Below are 23,934 nucleotides of genomic sequence, written 5' to 3'. Positions count from 1 at the left end.
CAGTGTTGTATTTCAACATCAATGTTGACTTTTGTGGAGAGGTGGCTGCCAAGGTAGCTGAAATGGTCAACATTTTCTAATGTTACACCATTAAGCTGTATTCCTGGCATTGCAGAATCACTGGCTGACGACTGCTGGAAGAGCACTTTGATTTTCTCGATGTTCAATGCTTCTGCAAACGTGTTTAGAGCGGCTAGTAGATCTTCTTCTGAATGCGCACAGACTATGTTATCATCGGCATATTGAAGTTCTATAATAGATGTTGTTGTGACCTTGGTTTTGGCTTTCAGTCTGCTGAGGTTACCAGGATTCTATAGTGTTGAGTCATGTCAGTTAAAGTGGTGTCAACCTGCATTCATTCTACAAGCTGAGGCTGGATCTACCATTACCACTATCCCAAAATCTGATTTCAGATTATATGATTTAAACTCAATTATGTGAGTCTATAATGCCAAATAATCTGGGATCAGATCCTGGGAGATATAGCAGCGTGGAAGGGGCCTGAATTGCCATTACACCCACAGAGAACCTTCATGAATGGGCAGAGCTGGTAGTCTCTCTTTGGATGAATCTACACCAGGGATCCCCAAACTAAGGCCCGGGGGCCAGATGTGTCCCTCCAAGGTCATTTACCTGCCCCCTGCCCTCAGTTTTAGACTGAGGCTCACCCAAAGTCCGAAATGACTTGAAGGCACACCACAACAACAATCCTACTTAACTTGACTATCTCATTGGCCAAAAGCAGGCCCACACTTCCCATTGAAATCCTGATAGGTTTACAGTATGTTGGTTAAAATTGTTTTTATTTTTAACTATTATATTGTTCTTTCATTTACTAATATTGTGCTATGGTGATAATATAATATATTGTGTAAAAGTATACATATTATATTGATAATAATATTATAATGTAATACAATATAATACCAATAATAATACAATATAATATTAATTACATATATAGTAATATTACTAATATTACAGTATAGTAGTATAGTACAATTTAGTAATATATAATGTTAATATTTTGCTATGGCAGTAATATATATACAGTAGAGTCTCACTTATCCAACATTCTGGATTATCCAATGCATTTTTGTAGTCAATGTTTTTGATATATCATGATATTTTGGTGCTAAATTCATAAATACAGTAATTACTACATAGCATTAATGTGTAATGAACTACTTTTTCTGTCAAATTTGTTGTATAACATGATGTTTTGGTGCTTAATTTGTAAAATCATAACCTATTTTGATGTTTAATGGGCTTTTTCTTAATCTCTCCTTATTATCCAAGATATTCGCTTATCCAACATTCCGCCAGCCCGTTTATGTTGGATAAGTGAGACTCTACTGTATGTACATACAACTTGTAAGCCGCTCTGAGTCCCTTTCGGGGTGAGAGAGGGTGGGGTATAAATGTAGTAAACAAACAAACAATAATTGGGGGGTTTTTTGCACTACAAATAAGATATGTGCAGTGTGCATAGGAATTTGTATTATTTTTCCAAATGATAATTCGGCCTCTCAACAGCCTGAGGGACCATGAACCGGCCCTGCACTTAAAAAGTTTGAGGACCCTTGATCTACACTGTGGAATGAATGCAGTTTAACACCACTTTATCTGCCATGGCGCAGTGCTATAGAATCACAAGAGTTGCAGTTTTACGAAATCTTTAGCTTCCTCTGCCAAAAAGTGTTGGTGTCTCACCACATTTAAACTCCTAGGACAGGACAGTTCAAGTGATATTTAAGAGCAGTGATTCCGTGATATAGATCAGGTGTGGGCTAAGTTGGGCCTTCCAGGTGTTTTGGACTCCGACTCCCACCATTCCTAACAGCCTCAGGCCCTTTCCTTTTCCCCCTCAGCCGCTTAAGCTTAAGCACCTATGGTCTAGATGTCAACCCACTGGTCCAACCTGGGACTTGCTCGGCTAGCAGAGGCCGGGTTCTTCCACCAGGGGGCGCGCTTGCCTGCGGGAAAAGCCGCGACGGCGAGGCCGGCGAGGCAGAGGCGGGCACTTTGGAACCTGGCGCGGGTTGCCTCGCTCCTGCTCCCGCTGCTCCTGCTGCACTTTGTTCGGCTTGGCGGCGGCTCTACTCCTTCGTCCCAGCTTCTCCGGGACCCTCTCCGTGCCTCAGGTGGCCCTGCTGCCGGGGGTGGTCGCCTAGTCGCCTCTACTGTCGGGGCGTCTCTTTGCATCCCTTCTTTCTCCGAGCGAGGGGCGCTTTTGGAAGGAAAAGGAGGCAGAGAAGCCCAGGTAAGGCAGGAGAAGCCAAGAGATGATGGTGCGGGGAGTGCTTAGAGGCTGGTTTGCGTGAGGAATGCCTCCCTGGCCCCTCTCCCCCCCCCTTTCCCCTGGAGTCGCCCTGCCTTCCGTGTCAAGACGCGCGTAACGTGTGAATCGGCCCCTCGAGCGGTGTCGCGGTGACAAAATGGCAGTGCCGGGGAGGGGTCTCCTCGCTGTGGATTTCTGGGGATCTAGGCTGCCTCCGACTCCGCGTTTACCTTGTAACCTGAGCCTTGAGCAGCCACACCTGCGCCTTTTCCCAGCTGGGTTTCTCTTTGGGAAGATGCTTTGCACCCATTGCTTTCTAAATTAATCCATAGCTTCCATAGTTTCCATAGCTTCGCCTCCGGGACCTCCTTGGAGCTCTCTTTCTGGCTTGGAGGCATGGAGTTGGAAGAGGCTCCAAAGACCATCCAGTCCAGCCCTCTGCCAGGAGGGAACACACAATGGAAGCACTCCTGACAGATGGCCATGGAGAGTCGGATTCAAATACTCCAAGGCAGCCATGGGCAAACTTGGGCCCTCCAGGGGTTTTGGACTTCAGCTCCCACAATTCCTGACAGGAATTGTGGGAGTTGAAGTCCAAAACCCTTGGAGGGCCCAAGTTTGCCCATGCCTGCTCGAAGGCATCATATTCCACTGTCAGACAGCTCTGGTGGTGGCTGAACTGCTGGCCTAATGACCCAAAGGTCGACGGTTTGAATCCACGAGATGGGGTGAGCTCCCATCTGTCAGCCCCAGCTTCCCAAGTAGGGAAATGAGGGAAGCCTCCCACAGGATGGTAACACGTCCCCTGGGCAACGTTTTTATAGACAACCGATTCTCTCCCATCAGAAGCGACTTGCAGTACAGTGTACCCTCACTACTTTGTGGTTCACTTTTTGCGGATTCGCTGTTTTGCGGTTTTTAATAAACTCTAAAAGACAATTATAAATCATAAAAAATACAATTTACAGCCTAAGGAAGGGAGGAAGGAGAGGTCAAAGGAAGAGAAAAGGAGCCCAAGCGGCAATGGGAGGAGAAGGAGGCGATTTATCAACACATGTTTGGTTGATAAAACTAAAACTACTAACATGTATATAAATTAATGTGTTGTCGAAGGTTTTCATAGCCGGAATCATTGGGATGCGGTGGGTTTTCTGGGCTGTATAGCCATGTTCCAGAAGCATTCTCTTCTGACATTTCACCCACATCTATGGCAGGCATCCTCAGAGGTTGTGAGGTCTGTTGGTAAGTGAGGTTTATATATCTGTGGAATGTCCAGGGTAGGAGAAAGAAGTCTTGTATACTGGAGGAAAGTGTGAATGTTGCAATTAATCACCTTGATTAGCATTTAATGGCCTTGCAGCTTCAAGACCTGGCTGATTCCTGCCAGGGAAAATTCTTTGTTGGGCAGTGTTAGCTGACCCCGATTGTTTCATGTGTGGAATTCCCCTGTTTGCAGAGTGTTGCCTGCATGGAAGGGGTCATAAAGTCTTTCCCTTTCCCACTGACATAGACTGAAAAAAAATAGTTTCCATCTTCTGAGAATGTGTCCAGTGACATATCCTTCAACAACATGGTGAATTTGTCCATTTCTATTATTTCCCACGTCTTTACTGTCCAATTTTCTGCAGTTGGTATCGCTGTCATTTTCCACTTTTGAGCATATAAAACTCTTGCCATTGTTAACATGTACTGCAGTATCATCTCATGTTCCTTTTTTGTCTTATCTTCCAATAATCCTAGTATTGTAACTTCTAACTTGAAACTGATTTTTGTTTTAAGAATTTGCATCCAAAATTGTTTTCTAATGTAAGTCGGATCTCTTTTCCTGCAATGTAAATCCAATGCTCCATATCCTAGTCTTTAGAAAAGCAGAAAACAACTTTGCCCCCTCCTTGATGTGACCTCCTTTCAAATATTTATACATAGCTATGTCTTCTCGGAATGAGCACCCGCTGTTAGCTCCAGCTTCTGCCAACCTAGCAGTTCGAAAACATGCAAATGTGAGTAGATCAATAGGTACCGCTCCGGCAGGAAGGTAGCGGCGCTCCATGCAGTCATGCCGGCCACATGACCTTGGAGGTGTCTACAGACAATGCCGGCTCTTCGGCTTAGAAATGGAGATGAGCACCAACCCCCAGAGTCGGACACGACTGGACGTAACGTCAGGGGAAAACCTTACCTTTATGTCTTCTCTCAGCCTGCTTTTCTCCAAGCTAAAAGGTAAAGATTTCCCCTGACGTTAAGTCCAGTCATGTCTGACTCTGGGGGTTGGTGCTCATCTCCATTTCTAAGCCAAAGAGCTGGCATTGTCCGTAGACACTTCCAAGGTCATGTGGCTGGCATGATTATATGGAGCGCCGTTACCTTCCCGCCGGAGCGGTACCTATTGATCTATTCACATTAGCATGTTTTCGAACTGCTAGGTTGGCAGAAGCTGGAGCTAACAGTGGTTGCTCACTTTGCTCCTGGGATTTTAACCTGGGACCTTTCGGTCTGCAAGTTCAGCAGCTCAGTGCTTTAACACACTTTGCGACCGGGGCTCCCATACCCAGCTAAACATACCCAGCTCCTAAAGATGCAACTCATAGGGTTTGGCTTCAAGACCTTTGATCATTGTGATTCTCCTCTGGAAAAGTTCCAGCTTGTCCATAGCTTTCTTGAATTGTGGTGGCCAGAACTGGACACAGTGTTGTAGGTGATGTCTGGCCAAAGTGGAACAGAGGGGGGACTACTACTTCTTCCCTCCATCTAGGCATTACATTCCTATTGACGAAGCCTAGAATCGCCTTGGCTGTCATATCCTACTCTTGGCTTATGCTCAGCTTGTGGTCCTTCTCTTCCTCCCATTTAATACCAAGTGAAGTGGCGGATTCCCATTTTTGAAGCACCCTTGAGGATCCTTCTTCGGAGGCAAGGGGCTTCTAAGAATGGTAGTCCAAAATGGTAAATTTTTGAAGTTCTGGGTTTCTGACTCATGCTTGTTTGTTAAATTGTGTTTCTCTTCTGTATAAGTGTTTGTGAGTAGAAAATTGAGCCGAGGTTGTTGTTGTTTTTTTCTGGACTAATTGGTATGCTTACACATTGGTTATTTTGCATAGAACACCCTTTAAGCCATCTCGGTATTATGAAATGATAGTTCATTAGACACCTTTGTCTTGTGAACAAAGGTGTCTAATGATGGAAAATCAAGTTTTTCCCTCCTCTTTTCATTTTTCCTCCTTTCCTTCCCATTTTCTATCCATTTGCTCTCAATCTAATTGCTTAGTTAAGACTTTGGCAGTTGGCATAATATTTGCTATTGGGCTGCTGGAGAAACTGTGGCATAGAAAATTTCATCGAGTTTATTACAACCTCACAAATATATTCTTCTGCTCCGGTTCATAGAATCATAGAGTTGGACAAGACCACATGGGCCATCTAGTCCAACCCCCTGCCATGCAGAAAAAGCACAATCAAAACACCCCCAACAGATGGTCATCCAGCCTCTGTTTAAAAGCCTCCAAAGAAGAAGCCTCCACCACACTCCGAGGCAGAGAGTTCCAACGTTGAATGGTTCTTAAAGTCAGGAAGTTCTCCTAATGTTCTCTCAACCATTTCATGACGGGTTGAGAATATTTACCAAAGATATAGCCTTCCTCGGTGTAGCGCTCTCAGATGTGTTAAGAATATAATCCCCATCCCATACCCTCAAACATTTCACTATAGAACTAAAGCAGTTTGACACCACTTTAACTTCCATGGCTCAATGTCCTGAAATCCTTGGAGTTGTAGTTTTACAAGGTCTTTTGCCATCTCTGCCAAAGAGTTCTGGTGCCTCTCCAAACTGTAAAGAACCAAGAGAATTCTGGGGCAAGGTACAAAAAACACTGCAAAAAATTTAAGTCAAATATACAATTGGAGCCCGAATTATTTTTATTGGGAATGTCAAATAAATAAACAAAATCATTCAACTACAAAGTATTGCACTACGTGGTAATAGCAGCATGGACATTATGTGCACAGTGTGGAAGAAGGCAGACCTGACAATAGAAGAATGGATTGTTAAAGTTTTTTAAATAGTGGCAACTGACAAATTAGCAATGATGAACAACAACCCTCCCCCCCAACAAAAACTTTATCAAGGACCAAGAGTAATTTCTAAACTTTGTAAAAAAAAAAAAAAAAAGAGGGAAAAGTTGTTACAGGAGGCTTCATCATTTAATCTGTTAGAATCTTTGTTGGGAATAAATAAATGAATGAATAAAACTATTAGGCCAGAGTGAAGACTAGAAAAACAAAGTAATAGAAAGCAAGAGCAGAACTATATACAAATGTCTCCAACCCAAAGGACGGGAAGTCACCACAAAGAGAGGAATGGGAGGAGGGAAGGGCATAACTAAATACAAGAATTGTATAGATGTTTTTTTTAAAAAAACAAAACAAAACTACAAATTCCATTGCACTGAACCATGACAGTTAAAGTGGTGTCAAACATAAGGACGCAGTCTACCATGGCAAAATGTATTAACGAGGCAGATTATACAAGCTAGGAGATGTTGCATCACTTTGATTTTGCTAGAGCGTACTGGGAAGGATAATATTCTGTCCTTCCTCTCCTTTTTCCCTACTGAGTTAATTCACTCAAACCTATGGTATTTTTGCTCTTTGAACTCAGGAGGTCCCACCTGAATTTGGAAGCTAAGCAGGATCAACCATTATTTGTATTTGGATGGGAGACCACCAACAAACACCAAGCACAGTAGGCTCCATTCCAGGGAAAGGAACTGGCAAAACTACCTTTTGTTTGTAATCATTGAAGTAGTCTGAGAACAAAGGAGCAAGATTGGGGAAGGAGAGAGAAACTGGGACTTTTTTAAAGTGAGATGGCAAAGGAGTAATTAGGACTGTCACTGCCAGTTCAGCAAATTGGAAGATATGCTGTCTTTCCCAGATGGCAAATGCCAAGGTGGCTGAGGACAGTGTGTGCTGCAGCCCAGTACATCGAGATGGCACCAGTAGCCCCACTGGCTGGCAGGTTCTGGGAATGGAGTCCAAAGGAGCAAGTTTTCAAAGTTCTCTTCTATGGATATTGTTAATTCCTCTAATACAAAATAGATGCTCCGATCTGCATTCAGGCAATGTCCTTGTTGAATTTACAATTGCAAATTGAGCTGAATATCAGGCTTTCTTTGATATCAGACTTGACAATCAAAATTCCCACGTTTCTTCGTTTGGTGCTGCTGGCAAAAGTTCCCAAGAAGTGACCGGATACCCTTTTAAAGGTGAAATGCCATTTCTCTTTCTCTAAACTGAATGGGGACTTTTGTCTCGTTCATTCCAAAAGCTCTGGTTCTCTCTGACTTGCGGTGGAATCTTGGTTCTCAATTTGCGTCCAGCAGCCAGTCAGAAAGAAAATCAACTTGACACTTTTGGACTCCAGCCCATTACCAGGGTGGGTCATAAGCCTGACTTTATCCGCATCCCTCTGATTGCATCTCTGAGTTCTGATTTTGTTAATTTGAAATGGAGTAATGCATCTTGCCTGCTTGCCAACAAGGCTCAAAACACTTAACATCTAGATCTCCCCACATGTCCCTTCTTGCTGTAAGGCCAATTGCACACCAAGAACAATCTAATGGTCTTAGCGGGTTATGCCAGGATAGTGTCCTAGTATTTATTTTTTTCCCATTTCCCCACTTTTTTCTTCTTTATATGTTAGATTTCCTATTTGGTTGACTTTTTCATGTGTTTCTAATGAAGAATAAAAAAGAAAAGAGCCAAACTAAAAGTAAATGGCATGTTCCTTGTTTAGGATTCTAACCACTGCTTTCCATTTCCCTTTCGTCTTATGTGTTTTCAGCCAACTTCTCTACAATAAGTCAATGTATTTTAGCCAATGGGCATAGAGGCAAATATCAATTTGAGTTGCTCCAAATTTACAAAAAATATATTTAAAATATTTTTTCGGGGGGAAAAAAACAACACAAGTCTCACTTGGTTTACCAGTGTACCTGAGCAGTTATGCAAAATGGGAGAGATGAAAGAAAACAGGAAGGCCATGGTGAGAGACTGATACTGTTTGGAGTTTTGGCAGGGAACTTTACACAGTTAAGAAAGTTGATTGGACTGGTTTTCTTTTACTTTTCTAGATGGATAGAGTGAGGAGGAAGCAAAAGTGTATGTAGTTGTGATGTTCCTGTAAGGAAGGAGAATATTTTGCCCTCTTTAAAAAGGGAGCTTAAGGAGAAGGAAGGAACTTGAATCTTAAGTATCTCCAATCTTATTGTTGGCACGTACTTGGTAATATTTGGAAAAAACATTGTGTAAACCAAAGGAGTGCCAAGAAGCAAGTAAACATGGAAAGTTTTACTTTTGCTGGTTTTCAAGGCAGACCCTCATTTTGCTATTGAGTTCTTGAAAGTCAGTACTGTACCGTACATCCACATGCATAATTTGACTTTATGTGTAAATTGAAGGCAGATTTTGAGGCCAAAATTATGGATTTTGATATGACTTTGGATAAGTCATTCTAAAGAGAGGGGAAAACACCATGGGTGCTTCAGGAAGCCGTCTGTCGCTGGTAGCTGCCATTTCCCTGCTGAAGCATTCAAAAAGGCCAGAAGCGGTGCCATGGCAGAGATGGTAGAGAAGTTGGTGCTTTACATTTTATTTCCTTGGATGGAATAAGACCTTGCTTTGGATGGTTCCTTTTATGATAACAGTTATAGTACAGTATTCACACATGGAACGTCAACCTAGGTTTTGGGGTTGTTTTTTTTAAACTAAAATTTCTAGACTTATCCATGACTTTCTTTCGAGGATCAGGGATGGGAACTCCCCGTGGTAGCTGGTATCTGCCCTGTCCATGAGGTTATGGTCTGAGCTATCCCAGTGCTGAATTCTGTCCCTGACATGAGTTCAGCTCCTTGGTTAGGTTTTTTAGGGTTTCGGTGAAAGCCTGGGGCATGTTCACTGCCGCATGGACACAAAATCTATCAGCCACGGCTGGGAACAACCAATCTGAAGAGGTTCCCTGTCTGTCTATGGAGAAGTTTCACCTCCAGAACCTATAATGAAGCAAGTATCTGCTGTCACCACACAGTGATGGGTAACTTTATTTTGGATGGGGAACAATGACTTTTGTTAAAGGCAGCAATTTGATGAATACTTATCTGAGGCTAAGCTTCACTAAATTCAGTGGAAATTGTGTCTGAATAAATCATCCATGTATTATCACTAGTCTCAACAAGCTGCAAGTGGAGGTGGGTGAGAAGGAACTGAGATGGTATTTGACATTGGCAGTTCATAAAGTTTCACCAGTGTATTTTGTGGATGTAGGTTATACGATTGCCATAAGTTGAAACTGACTTGTGGGTACATAAGAACAACACTTTGCTGGCTAATGATGGGAAAGACTAATTTTAGGCACTATCATGATCAGTGAGTGGATTGTAGAATAACTGTTGCACAAGAAGACTCTGGATATTACCAGAAGTATTCAGGAACATTCACGGTTGATGTGTCCCTGTTATACTTGAAATTGATGAGGTTAAGTTTGATCATGATTAACATTTCCCATTGATTTCAGTGATTGTGGTCATTGTGTGAGGTGAGGATACGATACAGTTTCTCCTTTCTTGTTTGTCCTGATGCTTACACAGTACGTATTTTTCTAGGACAATTTGTATTTCTGTGCTTCACCCTTGTTACTTCACCCTTGTCCAGCCACTGCTGGATCAAGATGCTAGATGCAAAAAAAAAATGCAGGTAGAAGAACATCAAGTACCAGCCAGTATCTCTGCAGCTGCCTGAGACTGCCAGGAGCATTTGAACAACCGACATCCACTTTTAAGTTGAAAGCAATATGCTTTAGAAAAACTAATCTGAGAAGGAAATAAAGAAGGAAATGTCACAATTCCGAAGAAAACACATTTGTTTTCTGAGGCAGTGTGAGGATGCAGAGAGAGATAACAGTGCATGCCTTATCAAGACTGTCACACGTTCTGGATGAAACATAGTGTTTCTGGCATTTATGCAATTGGCCTACCAATTACTTCCACCTTAAAGGAAGAAAGTATAGTTGGTTGTTTTCAGTGTCAATATGAATGGTGGAAAATCTCCTTGTTGCTCCTCGTATCAACATGAGCAATCGGAGAACACTTAATGCATGTTAATATATGTATCAGGTGGCATCATATGTTTTGATCCTAACTCCTGCTTCCACGTGTTGCTTCTTTGGTTGTTCTTCCTTCGAGCTAGATAATATATGATGGGAGCCTATACAGTTAAAGATTGTCTTCACTTTAAGAGCTGTTTGACAGTGGAATAGACGGCCTTAGAGCCAATGTGGAATAATCTCTGAATAGTCCTTACCAAAGAAATGGATGCTTGCTATTTATTTACGATATTTCTATCCCGCCTTTCTCTACCTGAAGGGCATGCAAGGCAGCTTTACAAATTGGCAGCTATTCAATGCCTTAACAATAATACAAAGTAGTAAAATACAATTAAAACAATAAAAGACATTAAAAACCATACAATCACAATTAAATCACATAATCCACCAGCATAAACCAGGCCGTTCCTGTAGTCATAACATGTCGTTCCATATCTGATTATTGCACAGGTTCTCCGAAGGTTTGGCCACAGAGCCACGTTTTTACTCTCTTACAGAAGATCAGGAGGGAGGGGGCAGATCTGATGTCCCTGGGGAGGGAGTTCCATAGCCAAGGGGCCACCACTGAGAAGGCCCTGTCTCTTGTTCCCAACAATCGCGTCTGCAAAGAAGGCGGGACCGAGAGCAGGGCCTCCCCAGATTATCTTAAACCCCATGATGGTTCATAGAGGGAGATACATTTGGGCAGGTAAGCTGGGCCAGAACCATTTAGGGCTTTATAGGCTAAAGCCAGCACTTTGAATTGTGCTCGGTAGTAGATTGGCAGCCAGTGGAGCTGGTGTAGCAGGGTGTTGTATACTCCCTATATGCCTCTCCAGTGAGCAATCTGCCTGCTGCCTGCTGGACCATTTGGAGCTACCGAGGATTCTTCAAAGGCAACCCCTTGTATTGTTGTTGTTGTGTGCCTTCAAGTTGTTTACAACTCATGGTGATCCTGTCACAGGGTTTTCTAGGCAAACATTGTTCAAAGTGAAGTTGCCTTTGCTATTCTCTGAAGCTGAGAGAGTGTGATTTGCCCAGTGTCACCCAAAGGGTTTCCGTGGCTGAAGGAAGGCTTTTCATCTGCTTCTGGTCTTATTCATGATACAGTTTTTCCTGCCTCTCCTCTCCTTCAAAGGCCAGGGCAGTGGCAGTTGGGATGGATGGATGGAGGGAGGGTCTTTCACCTGCTTCCGAACCTAGGCATGATGTCCCAATGTGCTTTTCTATAATGGATGTGGCATCAAACACACATCCATTATAGAAAAGACAGCTGAAGTGTTCATGATACTGGGAAACTTGGAGCTCAACTCTACAAAGCAGAACAACATGCAGAAAAAAGTAGTAGAGAGTAATGGCCTATGCTGTCTTTTTGAAAAAAGTATTAGAATCTGAATGTAATGGGAATCTTTTATACATTCATGTCCACTATCAGTCGAGTGCAGCACCAACTGAAATGCAATTTGTATCAAAGACCGTGCACATTTATTGGTCATTGGCCATAAATAGCACTTTTGTTCATGATATTTGCATGCAACAAACAGTAATTTAAGAGACATCGCTTTCTTTCTGCCTTTTGGAAATGGGTGTGGGCTGAGATGGGAAGGGGAACTGCGTGTGAAGAAAGCACAGTGTTGACCGCAATTAGTTTGTGTGTTTTAATGACCTGTTTCTTTGAGACATCCCTGATTTAGTGCTGAGTTATTTCTGTTAAAATTCAGTGGCTTATCTCATCTAAACAGCTTGCTGGGGTTGGAATCCAGACTTTCTGAATGCAGCACTAAAGAGAGAGAGAGAGATGGGACATGGGTGAGGAGGGAAGGATTGGATTAGATTGGACCAGCTAAGCAGGTAGAACAACCTTTAAGCAAACATTGAAAAGAATTGTGGAAAAAGAGAGATGAGTTTCAAACACAGGACTTTATTTTCTAGGTGGCTCACCTCTGAACTATTACAAGTGTGGCTGGAAGTGAAAAGGCATGTTAATTTTAGTGGAAGGCCAGTGCAAGCTAATTTTGCCTTCTCTGTTCAGAAATAATATGCAAGAGAGGAGGAGTGCAGGAAGAATGAATGCAATAGAAAGGGGAGAAATTTAATGGACTTAATTTAGAAACACCAGCAGGCAGGCTTTTTTTGTAACAAAAGGATCTGTACAATTATTATGGACAGCAGGCAAGTTGTTCTCCTTCAGATGTTGCATTGGAACTCCCATCTGCCTTAAGCAGCTTAGCCATTAGTGGGGGATGCTGGGAGCTGCAGTCCACCAATATATGAAGAGCCACCTGTTGTTCAGTTTTGATCTATGGGAATCTTGAATGTGCTATGCTTTGTTCAATCTTTTTTTCCTAACAAAATTTGTAAGATTTTGGGGCCGGGCTGTGGCGCAGGCTGGTGAGCAGCCTGCTGCAATAAATCACTCTGACCATGAGGTCATGAGTTCGAGGCCAGCCCGTGGCGGGGTGAGCACCCGTCAATAAAAAATAAAAAATAGCCCCTGCTCGTTGCTGACCTAGCAACCCGAAAGATAGTTGCATCTATCAAGTAGTAAATAAGGTACCACTTATAAAGTGGGGAGGCAAATGTAACTAATTTACGACGTTGGAATGAGGAAGTGCCGTCACAGTGGATGATGAAGCAGCTGCTCCCACCTGTGGCCAGAATCGAACATCCCCTCAGGAGAAGGTTAAATTGCCTCTGCGTCTGTCTGTCTTTGTCTCAGATCTATGTGTTTATGGGCACTGAATGTTTGCCCTATATGTATATAATGTGATCCGCCCTGAGTCCCCTTCGGGGTGAGAAGGGCGGAATATAAATACTGTAAATAATAATAATAATAATAATAATAATAATAATAATAATAATAAATAAGATTCACTTTGGACAAGTGTGGATGCTAAGTTGTAGTTAGCTAGGGAGACATGATTGAGAACAGGGTATGATACAGCATATGACCATTTTCATGTATCACTCACTAGGATGCAAATTTCCCTCTTCCCTGAAGAATTGGTGGCTACTATGCCATTGCATTGGTGAATTTGCTCGGGATTTCAGTTTGAATATTAAAGGAGCTTTCCAAGGTGCTCGACCTAGTTTGGGAATCTGGAGCAGATTCATTGTCCCACTGACAAGATGAAATGGCATTTGTGAATATGTTAATAGCAGTTTAAAGAGATGGAACATAATCTAATCTTCAAGCAGTGTTAATGAAATGCATTCATGATCCTGCCACCCTCCCATCTCTCCCTCCTTCCCTCACTGTCTTGCTCTACAATACAGGTTGGGTATACTTTTACAAAAAACCTGGGATAAGACATGTTTTGGACTCCACCCCCCACCCCAACATTTGCATTTACATACATGCAAACATCTTGGAGATGAGTCCAGGTCAAACCATGGAATTCATTTATGTGTTGTATACACTTTAGCCTGAAAATAATTTATACCCAATGTTTTTAATAATTTTGTGGAAACTTTGTTAAACCATTAGAAAGAAAAAACGTCACTGTCTCAGCCACCAATGTGGACAATTTTGGAGTATTTCGGATATTACAGGGAACATTCACATATAGCATAGGACAGTTCTCTGTCTATTGCAGGATGAAAAGACATGATTCGTTAGGGGAAAAAAAGATGCTGCTTGACAAGTAGGACATGTTAGTAGTAAAAGTCTATTCCAGATGGATAGACTCAGTTCAGGAAGTCACAGTCTTGAGTTTGCAAGACCTGAACAGCATTCTTGGTAACCAAGTGACTTGGAGGTCTTTCTTGGCAAGGCTGGCATAGACTGAAGTTGACTTGATGGCAGTTAACAACAACTAACACAGAAAGACCAAGGGAATGCTAACACACTTCTTCCACAATTACTATTCTTTTTTTGGAACAGGGATGGGAAAAAACTCTGAAGAAAACTTCCTGGTGTACTCTGGAGTATAATTCTTGCTATAATGAAAAGACTTGAGTTGAAGTGATGGCAGTTTTACTGTCCACTTATTGACTGTTTGCCAAATCCATACTGAAATGATGGAGACATGAGCTGGCAGATTCATCTTTGGGCTGTGAGACAGTAGGAGTGTTCTGCTTACAACTGTCCTCCTGAGCAAAGTTCTCAGTTTGTGCTGCCAAGTGAGCCTGCCCAGCCAGGAAGCTTCTGCCAGATAATGAAAGGGAGCTGAAAGGTATTGAAGATCCAAAAGAACTTTTTGGCTGGAAGAGCTGTCTGGCAGTAGCAGTGGCCATCTTAGGAGGTAGTGGTGGACTCTTCATTGGAGACCTTGAAACAAAGCTTGGTTGTCCCCTTCTTACAGCTGTGAATTTCCGGATTGGCATGAAATTGGACTAGATAGATGACCCTTATGATCCCTTCCAGTTCAGTGATTTTTTGACTCTTAAAAGCTCTTCTCCTTTAATGTGAGGAATGTTGTGTGTTGTAGTTTTCTTTGAAGAAGGTACTTTGAGAGTATCTAGAGCCTGATGCTACCAGAACTTGGAAAAATTAACATTTTTGGATACAAGTTCACATAATGCCCCAGGCTTGCTATCATGGCTTGGGAATTCTGGGAGGTGGTGTTTGTATCTGAAATCCAATTGCCAGTCTCAGTTAGAAGAGACTCCTTGAATCAAAGGGATTTTTACACAAATTTTCACTTATATTTAGATACTGACTTATATAAGGGCTGATTTCAGCAATTGAATGTACTCTGGATGGAAGTAGCAATTGGCTTTCACGTCAGAAAAGTTGCATTCCCATTTATTATTTCAACATTTTGCACTGGAATTAGCATGTCTAAGCAAATACTCTGCAAACAGAAAAATATCCCTTTTCTCCCATAATTTTGTGGTGAAGAGCTCATTCAGATGTTCCTTTACCTCAGGCCTTACATCTGAGGTGTTTATTCATCCAGCAAAATCAAATCCCATATTTTTTGTGATGACTTTGGCATAGCCCCTTAATTGGCATTGTTGCTGTTTTGTTCTTTTGAGTAATTTCTTATTTATAAATTTCTGATTTATGGTGAAGCTAAGTCAAACATATAATGAGGGTTTCTTGGCATGATTCTTTCAGAAGATGCTTGCCATTGCCTTCCTCTCAGGTGGAGAGAGTGTGACTTGACCTGTGGAGGTGTTCATGCAGCGTTAGTTGTTTACAGTTACTACATGCAATGGCTTATTAAGCATTTTGGTACTTTGGGAATGGAGGAGGAAGTCCAGTCACATCCTAGTTTGAAGGTAGACCCATATAGCCTACAAGAAGGTCTCTACAGGATAATATAGGGTGAAGGTGCCCTTCCAAATTCACAAAAATATGGCAAAATAGTCACTAGCACCATTCAGAAACTAAGGACCATATCTGAATATTTTGGGGTTTGGAAAATGTATGGGAACGTAGTGGATGTCTTAAGCAGAGTGATCAGTTGACAGTGCAGAAGCTGAACCACAGCCAGCCCCATGCTCTCCTATAGGGTCTTGTGGAGAAAGAAAATTGGCTTTGTTTTCCTTGCAAAGCATAAAGATAACCTTATTTAACAGAGCCTGCATGTTATCAGATGCATCAGGTAATGAAGGAAAGTGACGGAAAAAGAAAGCAGTTGCAAGTCAGACCGATACACCGAGTAAGGGTGTATGGTAAAACAAGTACAGTATATAGGAATTCACCCTAATGTAAATTAGGGGTTAGTGAGTATAGCACATAGAAGTTGCTAACTGTAACATTGAAAGAAAAAAAAAATGGTCCACTCCCATTTTGTGGTGGGCTTAAGTGTGACAATGGGGGATGTGGCCCTGATGGGTCCTACAGAAGGTCGGTATGGATCTGAGCCCCCTCAGAGTTGCCCATCTCTGAACTAGATGCATGGAATAAAACCTTTCATGGGGAAAGAATAGTAACAGCATATTTGCTGCTGATGATTTATGAAATATGATTCATTATGAGCAATGTTCCAGACGAAGTCAGATGCTTTATGATTTTTACGGGTTGGGGGTGGAAACGTGACATTTAGCCTTTTGAGAAATCAGTTGCTGAGAAGTCTTTACCACCATATTTCAAAGATAACCCCGTGATCATATCAGTCATTTTTAAGAGGAAAGTGGTTTTCCATGAACTTTTCTGTGCTAACGATTTGTCATTTTAACTATGAGCGCACATGCAATTAACAGCTATTGAAGAAAGTTTTTAAGTTCTATGTTTTATTTCCCAAAGTTTTCTCTGTATGTCATACCCTTCAATATTTCACAGGGATGCGTGCTGCCAAGCAACATCATACTGTGGTCAAGATGACAAAACATGATTAATGAGGAGGCAAACTCAAACTAGAAGCGGCTCCAGCAGCTTGCTTTTGCCTGCATCTACAGGGAAGGGTGAGATTGTGCATCCTTCTCTCCCCCTGCTGAATTTATTCAGTGAGAACTATTTTTGCACTTTAAATTCAGTTTGCAACAATGGAAGTACATAAGCTAAGGAAGAACGGGGAAAGTAGAAGGAGTCAGAATCCACAATGTTTTTAAAGCATCTAGAAAAGTAGGACAACAGAGGATTAACTAGAACTGCTCCTGTTAAATTGGGACAATTGGAAGTCTCTGTGTGTAAGTATTTGAAGATCTAGCTTGTATGTATTTGCTCCAGTGTCCAGTTTGTGGGATATTATATGGTGCTCTTCCCAAGAAAGAGGTGCAAGAGAAGTAAAGTTCAAATTCTACTTAGACTGGGCTGTTGCGCAGCTGGTTAGTAGCCAGCTGCAGTAAATCACTACTGACCAAGAGGTCGTGAGTTTGAAGACAGCCCGGGTCAGAGTGAGCTCCCGGCCATTAAATAGTCTAGCTTGCTGTTGACCTATGTAGTTGACAGACAGTTGCATCTGTCGAGTAGGAAATTAGGTACCGCTTTATGCGGGGAGGCTAATTTAACTAATTTATGACACCATAAAATCTTCCAGCAATGTACGGAAGAATGAGGTAGTACTCCATCAAGGACTTGGTGTCACAAGTGGACGGTGAAGCGGTAGCTCCTTTGTGGCTGGAATCAAGTATACCCTCATGAAGCTGGAAGCTGGAATGTTAAATTGCTTCTGTGTCTGTCTATGTCTGTCTATATATGTCATATTTCTAATGGCATTGAATGTTTGCCATGTATATGTGCATTGTGATCCACCCTGAGTTCCCTTCGGGGTGAGAAGGGCGGAATATAAATATTGTAAATAAATGATAAATAAATAGAAACTCCTGACAGGAAGAACTGTTTGCAAGTGCAGTAATATAGATTGCTTTGAAAAGTGGTGGACTTTTATTTTTTGGAGATTTTTAAATAGAGATTGGGTGGCCATCTTTGGGAATGCTTTCATTGTCTGATTTTGCATGGCAGGAAGCTGGACTACATAATCCTTGTCATCCCTTCCAGCTTTCTCTATGATTGAAAATACAATTGCAAGCTAATCCAGCTCTCTGCTGAGGTCTAGAACTTTCAGTGCCCCAGCATGCAGCTTTTTTCTCCATGATTTTGTGATTTGGATCCCTAACTAAGAGCTAATGTCAGCTTCTAATGCTGCTGTGCCAGTGAGCCCAATATCTCTGTGTAGATGAATAGTAAAAATGAAGGCCAGGGACCTCCTTTGAGATGAAGAGTAGACATGAAGACCATGGACTTCCTTTGCTCTTCCCTGGATTGGATTGCAGGCAAACCAGAACAACTGGGATTTTCAGTTTCCACAGCCTTCCACTTTCCTAATTTGACAGGCAGGTGCCCCATTTAATGCTCTGCCATTCCATTTTTCCAACTGCTTTTGAAATGGCACAGTCCTTTCCCCACATTCCTTCTTCGTCCTCAGCTGAGACAATTTACACTTAATTAACTCATCGGGGAGGAGGAAAGAGGCAAAATCTGACCTTTCCCTGTAAACTCAAGGAAAAGCAAACTGCTGCCATCTGTCTTACTTTAGCGTACATCCCAATTAATAACTGTTGCCAATGCCATCTTCACTATAATGTGGTGTTGACCATGCTATAACCATGTGCATGTGGCCTTCTAATTACCTGTCAACTTGTGCCAACCTTGAATTTCAAAGGGATTTCTTTAGCAAGAAATACTCAAAATTAACTTTGCCAGGTCCATCCTTTTCAATATAGCCTACAGCAATTGGTGTTCATTGGTGATATCCCATCCGAGTATTAACTACAGCTGATCCTGCTTAGGGTCTGGCGCCTTTAAGGTACTCAAACTCTCAGTGACCATGGGATTAGAATGAATTTAGCCAAAAACTAAAGAAGTGGGTTGGGACCTGGCTCTGAGGTGTGTGTCTCTAACAAAGATGAAACTGTTTTATTTGGACTAAATTGGCAATACAGCGGCTAAAACATATTCTGATAGTACATAGGTGTCTTGAGGATTTCCATGTTCCTGCTTAAGAAAAAAGCCTCACAAAAGACAGACAACCTGGATTCCAAGAGAAGTACTAATAGAGTTTAAAGGTTGCTGTTCTTTATTTCTATCCCCACATGATCAAGAATGGGAATGATCTTCACCTCCTTTTAAATCCCTCTAAACCAGGTGAACTACAGTTCAAACAATATGTGATACAAAACGTAGCCCTGTGACTCTAGCTTCCTCTTTTTTTCCTCTTCTATGATTTTTAAAACCAATTTTACCTGATGAAGAAGCCAATGGAGCTTTGAAAGCTTAGATGATGTGTTTTCTTTGCCAGTAAATGTATCGCTCCTTTGTGGAGCTTTGGCTTTGTTGTATTTTACAGTGGCCAGTTAGTGTCAGTGCACAAAAGCAATACATATGCTAACCAAAAGTCAGTTTGCTTGTGTCCAAAACTCTGCCTGAGAATATTCCTTTTTCTATATGTGCAATATTTAGGGTTTTTTAAATAATACATATTTGCCACAAAGCCAGTGTCTTTATTCATCCCTCTGTAGATGGATTGGGATTTGTAAATATTGACTTGGTTGCATTTCCTTGGTAACTTTGCTTGTGCCCTTTTTTGATATCTGAGTTGCATGGACTTTCTAAGTGACTATAATGCTAGACATTTGGCGACTAATGAGAAATTTCATACAGGTGAGATCAGGGTTCTTTTTTGGGAAGGCGTTTTGTTCCCCTGTAGCAACACTCCTGAAAGTCAGCACACTTTCATTTGTTATTCTTTATAGTTCAAGCCTAGTCTGTGATTGTGCTAATAGCTGAAGTACAGGTGATTAGGTGGAATACCATTCAGGTGTGTTAGCTCACGGAAACCAGGTGGCTGCTGGAGTAGAGAAGCCTCTTCCTCAAAGCAAAACATCAAAATATAGTCCTTCTTCCCCCTTCCATAGTAGGCAAGCAATGTCTTGGGACTCGTTCACAAGGCTGGTTTATTTCTATGGCAGATCACAACACTAAATTGGGCTATAGATGCCCATCACTGCAGATTATGCAAAGAGCTTTCACTATAATTGAACGTTACTTTACTTCCTCAAGTTTCTCCAGCTGTAGCTCATTAATTTTTCAGAGGACAGTTCAGGCTTAAGCGTTGTGTATCATCTGCAGTGTGATTGTGTACTACTTTACTGGACGTGTGTGGAGTGTCCAAACAATTATGATTACATGCAGCATTTGGATGTAAAATGTTGCCATGCATGTGTGTATGGCCACTTTTTTTCTAGAAGAACTCATATTCTTCTAAGAACAGCCTCCCGGAACAGAAATACAGCATTAAGGAATATAATTCGTTGGATTTTTAAAAATCATTTTGCTACTGTTAAAGGATTTTTGCTGAAGGAAGAAGGAGGGAAATGTGCAAAAAAAGGGATTGAATCCTCATGTATAAACTGTAATTTCATGTCTGTTGCTCATTTTGACAAGATGTGCTTGACAGATTCATTCCAACAGGTGGAAAAGAGTGTAGTACATCATCAGCCTGTGTAATTGCGGCTGTGTTGAAGGAGGAAGATCATCATTTGCTGCTAGACGCATGGCATCTTCTTTCCCTTCCTTTCGTGCTAGGAGCAAAAAATGGGCAAATGAAATTCAAATCCCGTATAGTATATATAACAGAAATGTACTGGTATATAGCCAGTCTGGAGGTACTGTTATCAGGTGATAAGGGTGCAAAATTGCACTACAGATGTGCTAAGCCTAGAGCTTGGATAAGCTACTTGTTTTACTTCACTTCCAAAAATCCCACAGCCAGCCTGGCAACCTTGTGGATTCTGCATGTCTTAGTTCAAAAGATTATCATGTCCTGATCTTTTTCTTACAAGCTTACACTTTGGCCTCAGTATTTTAAACCCGACGACTGTACCCCTCCCCCCCATGTTTTGGGAATTTTTGATACAGACCAGGTAAATGACACTCACTTGTAGTTATGTCTGGGTTCCTTCTGGAATGAATGTATATGAGCACTGTATCCCAGCCCCCTTGTATAGTAAAAAGGTAAAGGTTTCCCCTGACGTTAAGTCCAGTGGGTTACGACTGGGGGTTGGTGCTCATCTCCATTTCTAAGCCGAAGAGCCGGCGTTGTCTGTAGACACCTCCAAGGCCATCTAGCCAGCAGGACTGCATGGAGCGCCATAACCTTCCCAATGAAGTGGTACCTATTGATCTACTCACATTTGCATGTTTTTGAACTGCTGGGTTGGCAGAACCTGGGGCTAACAGCGGGCTATCCCTACCTTTATTTGACCCCTTTACTGTGACACACAACAGTAAAATGTTTTTACATGCCTACATTGGAGCAAGGGGGTGTATTTATAGTATGCACGTGTTTGCTTTATCAGTTTATGTCTTGTTACATGACCACAGCAGCTGCACTGATTTTGGGAGGAGATTGATGCTACTCATGTGCATATTCGCAATTGCGTTCTCTTGGTCTTATTGCCCTACTGCCCTTCTCAGCAAAGTTGGTAGAGAAGAGGGAAGTGCAATGCCAAATATGTGCAGTGATAGGTATATGAAGTTTTGTTCATGAACAGCAAATTCAAATAAAAGGGCAACATCACCTTTTTCAGGTACAAACAAGGATGCTACCCTTCTGTGGTGGAAACAACCAAGGGATCACCTGACTCCCAGTTCCTCTGCGATCCCAGTTCTTACTCCAAACTGCAGGGTTAATTTTGTCTCTTTTTAAAAAGTCCTCAGCCATTGAAAATAAGTGTTTTCACATCGAAAGAAGAGGGACATTGTGTGTTCCAATAGGGTTAGAATTGAGATAAGGACATGATTCAGAACCCCTCCTTTCTGCAGATCGTGTGGGTGGCTTTGCTGGCATCAGCAAAGGTGCCCAGCAACTGCCATGAGCTTTCCGCCGCTGTGGCAACAAGCAACAACAAAGATAAGAGTGGCCATTCATTGAGCCAACCTGGGTTTGGCCCCACTGGACAGTCAGGACTCTACATTGAATCTGGGCCCAGTCCAATGCAGCAGCGCTCCAGTCCAGTCCCATGCAGATGGGTCTATACATCAGTATATATAGGACATGACTGGATTTGGAAGCAAAAAGAACTATGACAGGGCTTTACAAGGCATCAGACCTTATATAGAATGCTCCAACATTTACTAGAATTATTGGGCAGCTTGTTTAACTGCAAGCAGAGTTTCGATTATTCATCATTTCAAGCCTTTTTATCCAACGAGAAAACTCAACCTGTTCATCCAAATTTGCTAAAGATTAAGGATTCAGTAGCATGTATAATGGGGACTTAAATCTGTGCCTCTGACTCATGTTTCAATTCTACATATTTTGTTCACTTGTCAGGCCTCCTGAAAGCTGTACTCTCATTAGAGATTCCTTATAGGAGAGGCAAATGTAAAGCTCCTCCAAAGAGAAAAACAGTGTTAATGAGTACATTCATCTCAGAGCAGCCAAGAAGTGCCCTCCCTCTTTTATCTACTTCTTTCCCCCTTCCCCTGCAATCTTAAAATTAATGGCTCTGACCAAAGGTGGGGCTTGTATAATATTAATATAGTTATAATTAGAAATATACTGTTTGTGTTGTGTGTGGCATGCTGATTTGAATGCAAGTATACTTTCAGCTTGGAAGAACCAATATAAATGCCCTGTGGGCATTCCTGATTTCCTTATGCAAACTTAGGGTGGAAACATATATTCAACTGACAAAACAGAAAGCTTCTACTGCATAGGCCCAACAATATTAATATTGCAGGTGTAGAGCTTAGAATAGTTCTTTTTTGCTATTGTTCAAGCAAAGAGCAATCTCTGTATGTCTTAGAGCAATAGAAGGCAGGTGTGGTGAATAAGAGGCATTTTCTTGGGGTTGTTTAACCTTGCCTACACCTTGGCTTGTACCCAACAATCTCACACTAGACACAGCTAATGCCCCAAGAGCTGGGCTTTTCCAGATGCAGAATCTGGCAAATGAGAACAAACATACCCACAGTAGTGTTTGCTTCCCACGTATTCACAGAGTGTAGTATGGCATAGCGGTTTGCATGTTAGACTAAAGGTTTGGGAGATCAGATATGGAATCTCTGTTCAGTCATGGAAACCCATACTCTCCAACATCCAGGTGAAAATAGGCCAAGCAACATCAGAGTGTGGCCAAAACAGCAAAAGCTCTTAATGAGGAAAAATACACAAGCTAGGAGATATTGCAGCAGTTTGCTTTTGCCTGAGTCCCCTGGGAATGACAGTATTCAGGCATTCCTCCCCTGCTGAGTTATCTGAGTGCAAACTATTTTTGCACTTTGAACATAGTTTCCAGCAACTAAGATAAGCTGAAAAGCAATTTGGAAACGTGGGGTTCAATATTTTGGGCACAGTGGACAGCATGAATGGGTCTGGTCTGTTGTCCACATGGGCGGTCAGCACCATACTCTGACTTGCACTAAACACAGGGAAAGGGAAGGACTGGGCCTGTTTCTTCACCATCGCTACTTTCAGATGGCCACATAACTCCACAAGAGCTCTTGGTTGTAGTGGGTGTCCAGTGCTTATCAGTGGTACCTGTGCAACCAGAGATGTTGTCGAGCAAGATGTTGTCGAGCTAGATGATCATCTTTGTCACCGGAATAAGCTCAGAATGTTTGTTCATTTAGCTTGGGAATGGGAGTCTGCTGTTACCACAGAAGAGGGGGCTCAGCAGGTATGAATGCATTAAGTATACAGACAGTGAAGCCCTTGGTTGTCTGGAATTACCACCTTTATCTTTTGGGTCTTGCACATTTGTTACACATGGAACTGGACACTTGAGACTCAGCAGCATATCCATGTCACCATTTCCTCCTGGATTGTGTCCTCCCAAGAGGCGTTTCTGCAATGGACTAGCTCTTTAAACTGTCCAATTACTAGCTGTCCTTCTTCTCACTGTGGAAGTTTCCTCCTGCAGGCTGTGATTTTAAGGGAACCCCTGGGCAATCCGGATGTGGAGCCTAACCTGCTTCTTTTTTCAGCCAGTCAGGGGAGGGAGCAGGAAGTCTGAATAGATGTCAGAACTGTATAAGATATCATGTATTTTTCTGTGAGTTTATGCTTGTGCCTTTTGAAGCAAATTGCTTGTACTTCTATCCTATTTGGCCAAATTGTAATAA

The 23,934-nt window shown here is 42.0% G+C and overlaps 1 protein-coding gene across 2 annotated transcripts in view; it reads left to right on the top strand.

Moving 5' to 3' along the window:
• The first annotated feature begins 2,004 nt into the window (after nt 1-2,004).
• The window catches only part of eps8 (EGFR pathway substrate 8, signaling adaptor), a 158,252-nt gene continuing 136,322 nt past the window's right edge, over nt 2,005-23,934 (top strand). For both annotated transcript variants that reach the window (XM_008118629.2, XM_008118628.2), the window contains exon 1: nt 2,005-2,263. The gene's annotated coding sequence lies outside the window, so the exon portion shown is untranslated. The remainder of the gene's footprint in view (nt 2,264-23,934) is intronic.

This window comes from Anolis carolinensis, chromosome 5 (assembly GCF_035594765.1).
Source record: "Anolis carolinensis isolate JA03-04 chromosome 5, rAnoCar3.1.pri, whole genome shotgun sequence".
Classification (NCBI taxonomy): domain Eukaryota; kingdom Metazoa; phylum Chordata; class Lepidosauria; order Squamata; family Dactyloidae; genus Anolis; species Anolis carolinensis.
This window is presented reverse-complemented; position numbering and strand designations above follow the sequence as displayed.